Source organism: Gavialis gangeticus, unplaced genomic scaffold, assembly GCF_001723915.1.
Source record: "Gavialis gangeticus isolate Ggan-Ray unplaced genomic scaffold, GavGan_comp1, whole genome shotgun sequence".
Classification (NCBI taxonomy): domain Eukaryota; kingdom Metazoa; phylum Chordata; order Crocodylia; family Gavialidae; genus Gavialis; species Gavialis gangeticus.
Window position 1 is genome coordinate 24827522 of NW_017729022.1, and position 11082 is coordinate 24838603.

Here is an 11082-nt window from a genome sequence, read left to right on the forward strand (position 1 = left end):
GACATGTGCCAGAATAATTCTCTCAAAAAGCTTGCCCAGGATTGAGGTAAGACTAATTGGCCTATAGTTTCCCGGGTCCTCCTTCCTCCCCTTTTTGAAGATGGGAACCACATTGGCCCTCTTCCAGTCCTCTGGCACCACACCAGAGCACCATGAGTGCTCGTAAAGCCGTGCCAGGGGTCCCACAATGTCCTCAGCCAATTTCCTCAGTACTCGAGGGTGGAGATTGTCCAGACCAGCTGATTTGAATACATCCAGTCCCTCCAGAAGTTCCCTAACTAGTTCCTCACTAACCCTTGACCTAGGTGCGCCTCCCCTGGGGTCTAAGTGGGGGTCTGGGGGGGGGTGACTGTTCTGGTCCCTGCTCAGAAAAATGGAAGCAAAGAAATCATTAAATATGTTAGCTTTGTTGTCTGGTGTGATGACCAAATTTCCTAGCGTTTCCTGCAGGGGCCCCACGTTACCCAGAACTTTCTTTTTGCCCCCTATGTATTTAAATAAGGACTTCTTATTGTCCTTGATCTGGGAAGCTAGTCCCAGTTCCATTTCTGCCTTGGCCTTCCTGACTGCCCTCCTGCATTTCCGAGTAACTGCACTATAATCCTCCCTGGAAAACAGATCATCAGATCTGACCCCCTACCCCAGGCAGGAACAAGCACAGGGTCATAACACCCCAGCCAAATATCTGTCCAGCCTCTTGAAGACCCTCAACGTAGGAGAGAGCACCACCTCCCTTGGGAGTCCATTCCAGAGCCTGGCAGCCCTAACTGTAAAGTGAAAAGGGCTTGTCCAGGATTTGAACCCAGGACCTCTCACACCCAAAGTGAGAATCATACCCCTAGACCAACAAGCCATACTGCATGTTGGTAGTTTTCTTTGAAAAAATGGCACACTGTTGGCTTATATACACTCAGTGACCATTGTAATCCCTGAGTCCTTTTCTGCAGAGCTGCTGTTTAGCTTGTCAGTCCCCAGCCTATACCTGTGTATGAGATTGTCCTGTCCTAAGTACAGGTCTTTGCACTTCTCCTTATTGAACCTCATGAGATTTCTTTTGCTCCAATCTTCTGAAACAAGGATTGGAATCTGTGGCAGGGCATTGTGTGTGTCTACCACTTTAAGGGCCTGGAGCTGGCAGCCGCCAGGTGCCTGATTAAGGCAGCCATTTTGGGAGCTGGGGCTGCCCATATAAACAGGGCAGTTCTGCTGCTGAAAGTTAGGTAGCAACATTGCCTGACTAGAAGGCTGTTGTTATTATCTGGAGGTAAGGGAGGTGGTGTAGGGGATGCTAAGGAGGCTCCTGGTCCTGGGTATGACCTAAAATTGCACCCTGCTGGGAGTGGGTGGCCTGGTGGGGCTCTCAGTGGTGCAGAAGCCCCCAGGAAATATCAGGCCAGTTACTACCCTGGTGAAAGGTTGGTCAGGGTGTCTTACCTCCTAGCCCCCACAACTGGGTGGGTTACCCCTTTGTTGGAGGGTTGGGAAGGTGGACCCTGTGGTGAAAGAGTAAGGGCCATAGACTCAGACCTGTCTGAATTTCCCCTGACTGGCCCATGCTGGGGCCAGGACTGGAAGAGTCGAAGGGCCAGAGGCCCACTGCAAGGGACACTGAAGAGCTGAGGGCCTAGGGTTCTGACTGGCCTGGAGGTAGGCCAGGGCTAATAAGCTGAAGTTCTTGGTGGGGGGATCAGTTCAGGGAGCTATGTTGCCTGGTATGATGATGGAAGAGACTGCCTGAGGGGAAGAATCCAGGTGGGGGTTCAACACTAGGATTCTGGGGCCCAGTGTGGAGGCTGGTGACTATGAGATTGATAAATGCCATCTGTGAGGCTTGGGCTGTGGTGTAGGGGAGGAATGGAGCTGCAGATAGTGCCCCCTAGCATTGGGGCAGGAAATGGGCAGCCTTCTGCTTAATTACATCTTTAACAACAAGGTGTGGCAGGAAAGAATGCAGGTGGTTAGCCCAGGAACAGGTGGGTGAGCCACGGTTAAATTGGCCCCCTGTTACAGAATCCATAGTAGGCTCTGGAGATAACTTGTTATAGACCTTCCTGCCTGATCTTCTGTCTCATTCCCTGCAGTGTGATTCTGTCCTATTACTTTCATTCCCAGCCTTAATATCTTTTTGAAATCTCTTGCTTCATTTCCTACATAATATCCAATTTATGCAATCAATCAGACAGGAGTTTTGCAAACAATTTTTGCTATGCATCCCTGAGTCATCCCCATTCTCTTTGCCATTCAATCCCAGTTTCCCATACTTAAGCTTCTCAGACTCATTTTCCAGCCTGTCTCATGGCTAGTTTTTCTTCATTTACTCCCAATCTTCTTTCCTAGTAAGTGGTTTTCCTTTTCCAACTCCTCACACTCTCAAGTTGCAGGAAGGGAAGTTTAGGTTAGATACTAGGAAAAATCTGCTCACTAAGAGGGTAGTAAAACACTGGAACAGGTTATGCAGACAAGTTGTGGGAACTACATCCTTGGAGGCTTTTAAGACCTAGCTAGACAAAACCTTGACTGGGATGATCTAGTTGGGGACTGTCCTGTGTTGAGGAGGGGGTTGGACTAAATGACTGCCTGAGGTCCCTTCTAACCCTAATTTTCTATGATTCTAATTATTCTCAACCTTCTTAGACTCAAGGCACCTCTTGAAAAATGCCAGCTTTTATCTTTCACTACTATGAATACAGAAAAATAGTACAGCGGTTTTCTGTATCTTCTGCAAAGAACTCAAAGAACACAACAAATGATAATTTCTTTTACATTCCTATAGATTCCTACTTGAAATCTCTGGTTCTATCTTGTGGATCATGTATAGGCATTTCTATATCTAACATTACTAATATAGTGCAGCACCCTGTGACACCCTTAAAAGAATCCCCTGGCAATCCAGGGTGCCACAACACCCTCATTAGGAATCACTGCTATAGACTGATAGAATTTCACCAGTAGCCAGGGCAAATTGATTCTTTCTTCTAGTCTGGGCTTTCCCAAATAAATCTATCTTCCATGGCTCCCCCAGCCTGAAATAATGTTGAAACTAATATTGGTATAAGGCCCTGATCTGATTATGCTAGCTGCCTTCCCACATCAGATGATGATGATGATGATGATGATAATAATTGTATTACTATTAAATGGATGAAGTTGGAAATAGTTGAGTAAGAATTTAATTGCCCTGGCAGGTGCTTAGAGTTCAGCCACACTATTCCTGCCTTCTAAGACTCTTACAGATCAGATCCTCAGCCAGTCTGGGGACAGGAAAATTGTCAGAGATTATGGCCAATGTTCCCCATAATTTGTAGCAATTAAATAAATCTCTAACTTCTCTGTGTTTATAAGCATTATATAATTGTGGGTGAGCAACTCAGATGCTAGCAAAGGCTGCCTTAATACTTTATTAATAAATATAAGTAAAACATTTTTAAAAATGTTTGGTTGTACAATATAGTGGAGTACAGTGATTGGAAAAGAAAGAGATGGGAGGTTTTATCCCTGTTTCCCCCCTCCCCCCAGTAATGTATTAAACAGAGGAAATAACCAGTCAGTTCTACAATTTGAGTGGCTGCAGGGCACAGGATAATAATGGCTGTAGCTGGGCTGCTATTTTTGCACTCCCCCTGACTCTCCACCCCCAAGTTAGTAGCTGGGGCTGGTGCTCCAATTGTCCCCCTTTCATTACACAGCTGGTATTAGAAGCCAATATGACACACTAACAAATCACCTGATAGAATTAAATAGCTTTCTATGCCAGAACAATGCATAATATTATATTCCCCCATCTACATCATGATATCTTCTTGATCCTCAGCTGCATTGCTTATTTCCTTTGCTGTCCTATCTCAGCTGCTCTGGTGATAAAAGAGCATGGGTGACTGGTGCTTCCTGAGTTGGGGGGGGGGCACTTGTCCCACCCCCAGCAACCAGTTGGTAACCAGGAGGGGAGGTGTCCCCCTATGGCTGATTGCGCTGACCCAGAAGTGCCAGTGGTGTGCCTGGAAGTGCCAGGGGTGCGCCCAGAAATGCCAGTGGCGCTTCTCCTGGAGCCCCCTACTCCCTGGCTGGCACTCTCGGGGGGAGGGGGCACCAATGCTCCCACCTGTCCCCATGCCTGTCACTTAAGCAGGGAATGCTGGCTGTCAGAGGGTGCACATATACCCCTTTGCACCCCCTCTGCATTGCCACTGGAGGAGAGCTTTCTGTACTGGGCCTGCAAACATGAGACTCTTAAGCCCACTGGGCCCATCTACACATGCACTTTAATGTGCAGTAAAATAGGCTTCTGAGCACTAAAGCATCATGTAAAAAAAACAAGCAATTATACTAATGCACAGAAAGATAGGCTACTATGCAAAGTCACTTAAAAATTGTGCTTTCAGTACTGTGCATTAGGACAGCCTGATGCACATTTATTTAGTACCTCACATTGGAGGGAACTTTTACACATTCCAGTGGTGACCACTCTGAGAGCCACTCTAAAGTGTCACAGCATCTCATGCATCAGGGTCCCCATGCTTAAATGGTAGTGGGGGCACTTGAACTAAAGCTCATTTGTCGAGCTTTAGTTCAAGCATCCACAACGCCATTTTAAAGTGCAGAGATGCTGATACATGAGATGCGGGAGGCTGCTGGAGCACAGTAATTACCATACTCCAGCAGACTAATCCAACATGCTGTATTGGAGCAGTGCATTGGAACAGCCTCCATGCTTGTGTACAGGCACCCAAAGGTATTAAATTTAATATGCATTGGGAAAAGCATATTGTTGCACATGTAGATGTGCCCACTGTAAACAAATTATCTCCTTTTAGCTTTCCCCACGCTTCTGCAGGACACGGCATGTTACAATAATATGGGTGGTATTGGCCACACAGTCCTTCATGCCTTCTGCTTGTCAAGTGGACATTCCAAATCTATGGATCTCGGTGCCTGATCCTGTGGCAGAAGAGTAAACAAGCTAAAATATAGCCACCTCGTTGATAATATTATTGGAAGGAAATAAGGTCCCTGCTTGTCCCAAAAGGGAAACGTCTATGAATCTAATCTCCTCAGAACTCCAACATTATATATCTTTCCTGTACATCCCACATTCATATTCAAAAGAAATGGTGAATGGATGGTTTGATCACAATCTGTTAGTACCTACTAGTCAGAAATTTGATAGTTGGGGTTGTAGAGACGTTACAACACAATCCAATAGCTGGAAACTGAAGCTAGACAAATGTAGATTAAAATAAGGTTCAAATTCTTCAACACTAAGCGTACTAGAACAAGTCCAAGTGTGGTGGCTCTCCCTCACTGAAATACTTTAAAACAAGAGTGGATTCTCTCCCCTCCAAAAATCAGTGCTCCAATTCAAACAAAAATTACCTGAAATAAATTGTAAGGACCTGTGTGAGACAAGAGGTTAAATTTACATGGGTTTAAACTTCCCAATGCTTGGAGCCCTTTTAAAAAGGCAGCAGCTGGTGCACTCTAATTGTTATGTGTGGAGGAGCTGGGAACAATTTAAGTGCAGCAAATCTTCTCCAACTTTAACACTGTGTCCAAGTCCTTAAGATCATCACTAGTCTCTTCTGGTCTTGAAATCTATGGATCTCAGTGCCTGATCCTATTCCCATAAAATTAATATCAAAACTTCCAGCTTTGTTGGCAGCTGGATCTTGCCCTATGTATGGATAATGAAAGAAGAACTTTCATTAGTGAGGTTACACAACTTTTTTTTAAATCAATGTGTTTGGCCACAAACATTTTCTCATATTAGGAAATATTTTAATATTTTTCTAATCGGTTCTTTTCCAGAGACTTCAGCCAGATTGATATTACTTATGCCACGAGTGGGCAAAACGCGGTCTGGGGGCTGGATGCGGCCCACCAGGCCATTCTATCTGGCCCATGGGGCCCCTAAAAAACTTTAAAAATTTATATTTATCTGCCCTGGGCTACCTGCCACGCAGCCCTTGATGGCTTGCCAAAACTCAGTAAGTGGCCCTCTGCCCCAAATAATTGCCTGCCCCTGACTTATGTATTTAGTTTGGTAGATTGTTTGGTGAGTTTTTTTATTTTTATACTTGTTCTTTTTAAAGACTTTATAAAAATGGAAAGATTTCCAGACCAAGTAGCTCAGACCCTCTCATTCTTTAGTCATTGATGTTTAGAGAGAGCAGCTGCAAGTTTTTACCATTCTACTGTACAGTGATTCTTGATCCAGTGTTCAAATCTTCCTCAGTATTATATTCTTGACCAAATTTCATGACCGTATCTGCTGTTCTTGACAAGTTTCTGAAAAAGGGACTAATAAAAAATTGCTCCTAGATCAGTGCTGCTGCATCTGCTGAAGGGCAAAGCTAGTTAGCTGAGGCATGATAATAGAAGAATACAATTCTACTACCTCCCAGTTGAGAGCTAATTAGCTTGTTCATAGCTCTGCATTAACCAGAACTAAAAGAGAGGTCAACTACATCCAGTTTCAGTGATCTGTGGAGCATCTGGAAGCATGTCCTGTATTTTGTTCCCTGAAAGTTGGCCACTTTAAATATTACACTAATACTTTTAATGCAGATACGTGAACTTAAATAATTATTATGAACAGCAGTAAGTTTGTTCAGGGTTAAATTAACACTGTTTTTTGAAGTCCTAGTTGAAACTATAAAAAAAAAAAAATTGTCTAAATAGTGCCCACACATTCATCTACAGAAAATCTTTGCAGTTATTTGAACAATGGAAATAGGACCATTAATTCCAATTGGGGCTTTACTCAAGAAGGAACAGTATCAAACCCTTATGCAAATTAAGAGGAAGTTTTAAACATCTATCATGGATAATTTTGGTTTATCCTCTATTTCTTATATATATTGGGAATAACAATTCCACTTCCTTCCCCCATGCTGTTATACTCTTTCTAAAAAGCTTATAAAACATGCATTGTACTTCTGTTTTATTCCTTGAACATTTTTATTGCTTCTCTTTACTCTTTATATTGATTGCTATAACAGATGCCTGTAATAACAGTTGATTGCATTAATTATAAAATAATAATTTACATTTGTGTTATGCAACTTATCCTTATAGGATTCCATAGCAGTTCACAAACTACTGGGCTGTCTGCACAATAACTAACATAAAAGTTTAAAAAGGTTGACCTTTTTAATCTAATTGAAATGTTTTTAAACTGTCCCTGTAATCTTTCCAAAAGAAGGGGTGAATAAACCAATTTGAAACTAAATAGCTGTTAAACTAATCAACATCAAGTGTTTGGTGGAAAAGTCATTAAAATCACACTTTGTGACAAACTTAAACTGTTGGGAAATGAATTGGTTCTTTATCTAAGAAGACACAATCGCATGAAGCGCCAAGCATTCTCTGTTCCTTTTGTAAATGCTTTCTAGTTTTCAGAAGAATGGCCAGAACGTTGCAGGATGGAGCTCTTCCATTTTGGAGGAAACTTTAGGGATTTTCATAATACCTGAAAAATTAAGAATGCAACATAAAAATCAAATAATATATGATGGAGAAAATGGCACTTCTATGAGTGAACAGAAGCACAAACGCTTTCTGCTGTCCTTTTCTCTCGCATCATAAAATAAGCAGATTTATATCAAATGTAGATATTTGTTTTTAATAAAACTGCCTAGCTAGTAACTTTCACTGTGGTGTACTTTGAGAATGGGATGAGACTGTGCTGAGGAAAGAATCACTGGAAGGCTCCAGGAACAGGGTATAGAATACCATAAAATATATGATGCCCTTTGTCAACAACAGAAACTAACTGAACAGAATAAGATCCTTCGATGTAAAATTAATTACCCATTAAAACAATCCAATGGTAGTGTCCTAACAATGGCACTAAAGAGGTCCACCTTTCCAAAGAGTCAAGATTCTGTCATATTCAGGGGTCAGCAACCTATGGCTCCTGGGTTGCAGCTGGTCTGTAAAAAGGTCCAATCTGGCTGGGAGAAGTTTGATTTGACACAGGGCTCTGTGGCATGTTGCTGTGTGATGATTATGTTTATCCCCCTCACCTGCAGTATGCTCCACTGTGAAGCCTGCTGCTCTGCCACCTCTGTGCTTCCCTTGTAAGGAAGGAGAAACACAGAGGCAGCAGAACAGCATGTGTGCAGGCTGTTGGGGAGGGGAAAGCAGCATAGATTTCAGGTCTGTGGCCCAGCTGGGTCATGAGATCCAGCTTATGTCGACAAAAGGCTGCCAAATCCTGTATTAGATCCTTCCTGAGAGATAATATGATACCCCAGCTCAAATTTACCAGTCAGCAGGCTGAAAAACCCTAAGGCCAGATCATGACTTCCCATGTTACAATTCCTATGCAAGGCTTTTGTTGAAATCTCTGCTAAATTTCCCTCATCTCATTCTTCAACTATTGGATGATTTGCCCCCTATTCCAGCAAAGGTACTTGGGAATCTATCACCCCAAACCTGGCAGATACCAAAGATATTCATCCTGCTTGGAACTTTGCACTTCCCCAGTGGCTCTGATCTCTGGTGTCCTAGTAGTATGGACATTAATGGGCACTTTATCATTAAGTAAAAAAAGGCTGAGATACACATCCATAGATTTCATGGACATTAGGGCTGGAAGGGAGATCATTGGGTCCAGCCCCCTGCTCAAAGGGCAGGAAGTCAGTTGGGGTCACTTGACCCCAGCAAGGTGAGCATCCAGGCATTTCTTGAAGATATCCAGAGTAGGTGCTTGCACCACCTGTGGGGGGGAATCTATTCCAGTCTCTGGAGGCTCAGACAATAAAGAAGTTTTTCCTTATGTCCAGGCTAAATCAGTCTTCCAGCAGTTTGTGACTGTTAGACCTTGTCTTCCCTTGGGGTGCCCTGGTGAACAGACGTTCTCCCAGTTCCTGATGCACCCCCCCTTATGTACTTATATGCTGCCACCAAGTCCCCCTAAGCCTTCTCTTCTCCAGGCTGAAAAATCCCATGACTCTCAGCCTCTCCTCATAAGGCCTACTCTCATGACCTCTGACCATGTGTGTGGCTCTCCTCTGGACTCTCTCAAGTTTCTCCACATCCTTTCTAAAGTGTGGAGTCCAGAATTAGATGCATTACTCCAGCTGCACCCTCATCAAGGCTGAGTAAAGTGGGAGGATGACTTCTTGGGTCTTGCTTGAGATGCAAGCCAGAGTTTTATTTGCTTTGCTGGCTGTGGCATTGTATTGATGGCTCATCCATGCAACATTTCCCTATGCCTCCCTCCCATTGCAAAATACTGCTATTTAATGTATGCAGTTTGTTTACGCTCCTAATATGGAAATATTGAATTCAAATCAGTCTGACAGTTCTGAGCAATATTTTAGAAGATGCTCAAGTGTTTTACTAAAATAGAAATGTTGAACATGTATTGCATTCCTGTATGCCACTCATGAGCAAAGGTGAAAGACTGCATCCTGTATATGGTTCTTGTGGAAGGATTGCCTTTTCTTTCTCAATGAAATGTGTGGGGTCAGCAACACAGGTTGCAGCTAGAAGCAGCATGTCTCCTGTTCTACTTCTCTGTATTTCTTCCCTGGTCCTTCAGGCCTAGCAAAGCTCCAAAGAGATTCCTACAGTACCATAAATAGAGTCTTAGAGCTGTAGCTCTCTCTCAACCTTCCTGCTTGGTCTTGTCTTCTTATTTGAACAGAAGAGACAATTCACTGAGTATACTATGGACAAAAATACTTTGCAGTACTTGATTACTACAGGCCTGATCCTATGAGGGACTGACCTCCTAATGGAACCTCCTGACCATCTCCAACTCCTGTTGAAACAAGTGGGAGATGAGGTTACTAAATACATACCTGAAGTTGCTTACCCTTTGCTTGATTAAGTCTTAAATACTGTTGTTTGTAGCAGAAATATTTTTACATTTTCATTTCAATAGTTGACAAAATGTACTTTGCTTTTTGTGTGCGCGCTCAGTACTTGATACTAGGGCTGTGCAAAACTTCAGTAGCCGATTCAATTTGGAGGAGATTCAGCCCGATTCGGGGACCAAATCTCCGAATCCAAATCAAATTGGGAGATCAAGTAAAAGTTCCAAATTGATTCAAAGCATCCAAATCGATTTGGAAAAAAATTCAGAAAAGATTTGGCCAATTTGGAGATTCGACCATAGACTAAATAGGCAGTTAACAGCTGCCTCCAGTTGGTAAGTCTGGGGTTGGAGGAGGGGGATGGAAGGAGTGTGGAGGAGGGAGGGATTGGGGCTGGGACAAGCTGCTCAGCTGGGGCAGGGAGTGCATTACTTGGGGAAGGGGGCGGATGGGTGCAGGATGCAGGCACAGCAGCACTGGGAGCAGGGGCTCTGCCTTGCTGCCACTTGCCCAGCCGAGGCAGGGGGGCAGGATGCGGCTGTGGCTTGCTTTGGACAGAAGGGGGCAAGTGGCAGCAAGCCAGAGCCCCTGCTCCCAGCACTGCCATGCCCGCATCCCGTGCCCTCCACACTGCCTGGCAAGCGGTGGCAGGGCAGAGGCCCCACTCCCAGTGCTGATGCGGGTGCAGCAGCACTGGAAGCGGGCGGTGGCAGGGCATAGCCCCCAGAGCAAGCCACACCTGTATTGTGCCCCTACCCTCTGTGCCAGCTGGGCAAGCAGCAGCAGGGCATAGCCCTTGTGGCTCCCCCTGCCGGGGCAGAGGCACGCACAGCTAGGGGAACTGGGAAAAGCCTCCATGGCTGCTCTGCCCAGCCCCATCTCCCGCCTGGCCCAGCCTCTGACACTTCAAAAAAAAAAGAAAAAGAAAGCCCCACAGTCACCAGCTGCAGGAGCAGCAATTGGGGCCTCTGAGGGCTCATGGCAGAGCTCCCCATGCACTGGAAGGAGTGGGGAGCAGAGGGGATTGCCCCTCTGCCTGGCACCTGTGGCAGCTGCCCCATAGCACAGGTACAGCATGGCTCAGCAGGGCACTGCTTGCTGTCTGGGAGCTGGGGTGGCTCCAGCAGTCAGCCAGAGCCCAGCACTGTTTGGCCCCAACTCCCAGGCAGCCCACAATGCAGTGCTGAGCTGCACTGCACCCACGCCATGGGCAGCTGTCACGTGGGTGCCAGGTGGTGGGGGCTATCCCTGCTGCCCAGTG

At 44.9% G+C, this 11082-nt stretch overlaps 1 non-coding gene across 1 annotated transcript; it reads right to left on the reverse strand.

The window, feature by feature from the left end:
• Positions 1–781: 781 nt before the first annotated feature.
• On the reverse strand, positions 782–853 carry TRNAP-UGG. The gene has a single exon. It is a non-coding gene; the product is annotated as a tRNA-Pro (tRNA).
• Between the last annotated feature and the right edge of the window lie 10229 nt (positions 854–11082).